The sequence below is a fragment of the Acartia tonsa genome, chromosome 6, assembly GCF_053477335.1.
Source record: "Acartia tonsa isolate MP-2025a chromosome 6, ASM5347733v1, whole genome shotgun sequence".
Taxonomy (NCBI): Eukaryota; Metazoa; Arthropoda; class Copepoda; order Calanoida; family Acartiidae; genus Acartia; species Acartia tonsa.
The window spans coordinates 31,203,137-31,209,136 of NC_137265.1; positions in this window are offsets into that span (position 1 = coordinate 31,203,137).

Sequence of the window (6,000 nt, forward strand, 5' to 3'; positions counted from 1 at the left end):
TGGGATTATTATTATAGGATATATTTAATATGATATCAATTAAAGGCTTGGACGTCCTGTTTCTTAGTTAGGTAAGAAACGACGTACTTGAACACGTGGGATATATAGATACCGCCAGCCTAGACTTATAGGCTTGTATCTAACCGAATGCAGACGGGAGAGAAGTATTCACTCTTTGGCCTGCAACAATCAACTAGCTCTCAACACAGCAGGATGGAGTATAGTGGCGGTTACAAGTGGAGGTCTGACTCAGCCAGAGAAGTATAGGAATGTGGACAGGGATGGGGATACATAAACTTGGATGGTGAATACCACACAAACAAAGCGAAGCTAAGTATTATGATGCATATCATCTCTATAAGAATTCCAAGTCTAAAAAAAGTCTTGTATTTTTCTTTATTTGCAATCTCAGGTATGAAAATAATAGACAAAATAAGATAATACAAATTGACAAGACGAGGCTAAGTTTTTAAAAGCATAGCATTTCTATAAGTATTTCCACAAAAATAGTCTATACCTAGACCTGTAAAGGGTCAGGAAAAATCCATCAAAGCGCAACTAAGTTATTAATGCATAGCTTATCTATAAGCATTCCAACTCCGCAAAAAAACGTCTATTTTAATACATTTCTATTTATATACTTATTATTCCTATAGAAATAACACACACATATAAAAAAGATCATTTCAGTCCATAAAAGCAGAGCTAAGTTTTTAAATGAATATAATCTCTAAGAATTATAACTCCAAAAAAAGTCTTTCCAAATACAAGTACATTTCTATGTTTCCAATACCTATAGATGAATATTCAGGGAACAAGGATGACAACATCCATAAATAGCGAAGCTCTTAACTGTAGAAATAAGACGGAAAAGCAATGAATGGAAAAGAAATCTTAACAGACAGACAGACGGACATAGTTAGTAATGATGATCAGTTTTCATATCTTTAAACAAAATATCAGAAGTTTATTATTGATAGAGGTAAAGTGTAAGAAAATAACACATAGATAAAAAAACAGTTAAACACAATTCAGCAAAACGCAGCTAAATTTTCTGCTTTTCCTTTAATATATGTAAAACAGCTTCTTAGGGAAGCTTAATACATGTCATATCAGATTTTTAAAGCTCTCTAGCAACCTTTCACCGTCTTTCAATGATTTTTTTACGGCATTGTTATAAAATCAGTGAATTGCTCCACTAAATAAACTAGTTATTATCATTTTATGTAAGTCTCTTTTTGAGACGAACTTACATTCCTTAGTTATAGATTAGCTTCGCTTCTTGGAATAACTTTGAGTATAGGGGGAAAGAGGTACTCCGGTGAGAGGAAGTAAATAAGGAAAAGGGTTTTCTCAGAGTTAGGGGTGGGGGGGGGGGGTGAAAAAAGGAATAAAAATGGGGTGGTACAGCTGTCATCCTGTGATCTAAGAGACCGAAATAGAATATTATACATGCTCCCAATCTTACCTCTATAGATAAACATAGGCGGAGATTTTCAAGCAATATTTCGATACTCTGGGTAAATGATAGGTTTGTTTATTACCATGTAGGTATTAAAAAGGGCCCTGCAATACAATGTTTGTTTATAGAGAGCCTCGCAACATTTAATTTTAAATTTATAGGCATTTTAAAAGTCTCAATAACTCAATGTTTGATTTAAATATTTTGGATTCACAATTTTTTATTTCTTTTATAACCAACAGCTGCATCCCTAGCATCAACGGAGAAGTAGCGAAGTGTAAAAAAAACGTCTAAAACCATACCAGCTTTATGTGTGCTTTTCTTAAATAAGGTCAAAAAATTTATTACTTTAAATAAAGGATAAATAACATTTGGATATCGCAATATATTGGCTGAATACCAATTTTTACCAATAAAAGTATTCAAAAATTTGAACCTCTACTAGAATTGTATGCCAAAGTTTCTTGAAATGAAATCTATTAAATCCATTGAAAAATGACACCTTGATAAAATATTAATTATCTTAGGCTGAAAATATAAATGAAAAAATGGCATGTAATAACGCGGATCGTGGAAAAAAACCGAAGTAGCGGAGTTTAGTCGTATTTTCTCATTAGCTTTTCTCCTATTTCAAGCCTCTTCGGGGGGCTTTAACCCTACGGGATCATTTCCTAACATTGCAGGCATTCATTAATATTTACCTAACCTAACCTGAACTAAAATGACCTGTAGCTTTATTTAGAAAGTTTGTAAAACTATTTTTATTAGAATCACAATTTACCAATTATTTCAATTCATTTTGTCTCTTGTATAAGTTAATCAATCAGGATGGTTTTAGACTATTTTTCTGCCCCTTTCTTACCCCTTTGAATACAGAGCCCCTAAATGCTATGGATGCAGCCGCAAGTATATTCTAAATTGCGAGAAAAGTTGCTTAGCCCAAAATCCTATGATACATATGAAGGTAGAAAGTTACAGGAAATTGTCCCTAACATTTTCTAATCCCTCCCCCCATCCTTTCTTTCCAAAAAATTCCAATAACCCCCCTTCCCGCAACTCTTTATTTTTAGTTCCGGCTTTCTTTATTTCCCCTTCCCCTCTCCCCCAAATACTATTAGCCCTTTCTTTTCTTAATCTTTTGTCACCTATGGGAAATTAGATTATTTTAAGCACATGTTAAAGTAGTATATAAACTCATGCTAGTTCCTAGTTTAAGTCAGTAAATCACATTAACCCAAATCAACAACAACAAATCAAATTTGAATTAATTGTGAATCCATATGTTCTATTTACATATAAGCTTTAAGCAGTCCTGAATTTACTTTACTTTTTGTTATTGACACATCAATTAAGATTAATCGAATTAATTCTATCATAAAGTGAACTTATTGAGTTTAAGATACTTCTGTTTTGTTTATTTCAACTATATAATTTTTTTTGTTATTTTCTTAAAATCTTTGGTCTTATAATAACATTATGGCTTGACGGTCAAACTATGTAAAAATGTTTTGTATCACATTAAAGTGCTACTAGGGATAGGACAATGAACGATAACTTAATGTTTCATCAAACTAATGTTGGCAGGGGGGTTTATCGGGGCCTTTATCTGCTGTTATCCCAAGGTAAATGCAACGATTAGCCCCGCCTGAAAGCAATTTTAACCTACTTGTCCTTGTTAAAAAAAAAAAAGATTTTGAAATACTTGTATCTAAATTATATATATTAACAGTTTATAAAAGTGATTTAAATTTCTATAATTTTTCTTTTACTGAAAAACTTATGTGAAATTATTGTTATTATTGAAGCCTACCGACTGAAGCGAAGAATATCTAAAATAGTATTCCGTGTTGGTTTTGCCATGGATCATAATAGTCATATAATATTTATCATGATCTACTGCAGGGCCAGTGCGGGCTACACTACTAATCATCAAGCCCCGCGGGGACACTCAAGAAACTCATTGAGGGCTATACTATCCATCTATCCAAGGACCTTGCAAGTTTGATTAACAATCAATATAGAGTAAGACAATATTTTTATATATTTTAGGAGTACAAAATTATTTTTATGGATAATGAAATGTTATTTTAAATTGTATTTCACCGTCAGTTTAACTTAACAGATTTTTATGAATTTTTATAAATGTCATATAGCTTTCACTTCTTCCTCCAATTACATTATTTTAATACTTTTTCGTAATTTGCATTGCCCACGGAACCTAAAAAACAATGGTCTCCAAAAAGCACACCTTTTTTTCTCCGGATTTTTGATTTTTAGATTGTAAGATTCAGAAAATGATTTCTAGACGTTCTATTAAGTTTTTACACAAAAGGGAAGTAATCCTTTTTTAAGGCTTCAGTTTTCATTGAAACGAATCTTGTTTTCTTTCGGTTTGAAATATTTTTTTTACGATAGCTCATATTGTAAAAAAAAAGATGGATACATTATATCTATAAAATCTATAAACATTATATATTTTCATATATTATCATGAAATTTTATAATTATTGTAAATTTACCCAAATGAATTGCTTTTAGCAACAATAAATACTAATAAATTATCAAAATTGCCTTATTCATTTATTTTCAAATACTCGATAAATTGGTTTGTTCTTTAATCTTGAAAGTACTGCCAATTGCGCATCTACTCTACAATTATGATGGTTGTTCGTACGTTCATGTTCTAAAATTAAAGTTACCTAACTCAATAGTTCATCCATTATTGAAAACACATCGCTTGCAGCAGAATTAACCTACAACGGTACATACATTTGTTCCAATATGTTTTAAAAACTTTGTTAAAAGTAAACATTTATTTTATAATAGGTTCCTATTATTACGTCATTAAATGCTTTGAGCAATGGATTTGATGTAGATTATATTCCGTAGTAGCATTTGCAAATATTTTTAAAAGGAGAGTTAATTAAGACCACCCGTGAATTAAGGATTGGTCTCCAATTCCGCATATGTATCATATTGTCAAAACAGCAAAATTGCACATTAATTCAACAGCAAAAACTTCCCTCCCCCATTGCTTCCCTTTTTATCAGAACATACCCTCTCATTTATCTTCTAAGGAAAAATATTTAGGGAGTAGGATAATTGATACATAATCACAGATTTTCAAAATTTCTAATTAAATGAATCATGCAGCAGGCTAAAATAATAAATCCACACTCCCCCTTTACAACATCCCCTCCTCCCCTACTAGATAAACAAACAATAAGAGAGTTACACGTTAGCAACCTAAATTGACGACGATTTTTTGCTTGTCATAATATTCACGTATGTTTTACATCCATTGGTAAAATTTATGAAAAACTTTGCATGATTATGCGGAATTAAAGGCTCACTAAATCAAGAGCACGATCTTATAAGTTTCTTTCAATAATAGGTTTATATCAAGAATGGCAACATCCATTTAAGTTGAGCTAAATAAAACAGACGGACGGACAAACGATCATTAACAACCATAGGATGACAACACTTAAAGACTTAGGATTTTGAGGGGAAAAAATAATATATCGCAATTGCTTCAATACAATATACATTACAAATTAATCATGGGGAAAAAAGATTGTACACTTCTTAAAAATGGCTAGGGCCTCACCCACCTAATTTCAACTTTACCTAACCCAACCTAAAAAAAAGTTACTTAATTAAAATAGTCTTTCTTTTCAAAAAGATTGCTTTCAGTTAAGGCGGAATTACCTTCTTAGGTTTATTTTTACTGTGTTTTTTAAATTTAAAAAAAATCATGAAAATTTTTACTTCCTCAACATAAGCTTTCGTGCCTATTTTTATTTTCGCTGCAAAATTTGATGAAATAGCTTAATTTACTCCTTTAGCTTGTATGTATTACATCTCCTATATTTTTGATATTACAGAAATAAGGGATAACATAAACGGATTAATATAGAAAGTCTAGATGACCAATCATTTAATTAGACCAATAGGAACATAGTGTAGGAACAAATCGATCATATCAAAGGTTTAAGCATTTTTCCTTCTTCATTTCATCCATGTCAGCTTTAGAAAGATGAAATTAAATAAACTTTGTTTGGTTAAATTTGATTGGTCAATCGTATTCCTGATCAAAGATGTATATTTTACTATCCCTTCATCCTGTTTACAAGTTTAATGTATATATTTCATGCCGCTTTTTCTATCATTACATACTTGACTTTTCTACCCTACTAAATTCAACCTCTTTATATTATTAGTAGCGAAGCTACTCTAACTACACATTGGCTGTCAGTCTGCAGTATATTGCTACCCTAAAAATCAAACTTTTTTATATTATTAGTAGCGAAGCTACTCTAACTACTCATTGTCTGTAAGTCTGTAGTTTTGCTACCCTACTAAATTCAACCTCTTTTATTATTAGTAGCAAAGCTACTCTAACTACTTATTGTCTGTCAGTCTGTAGTTTTGCTACCCTACTAAATTTAACATCTATTTATTATTAGTAACGAAGCTACTCTAACTACTCATTGTTTGTCAGTCTGTAGTTTTGCTACCCTACTAGATTCAACCTC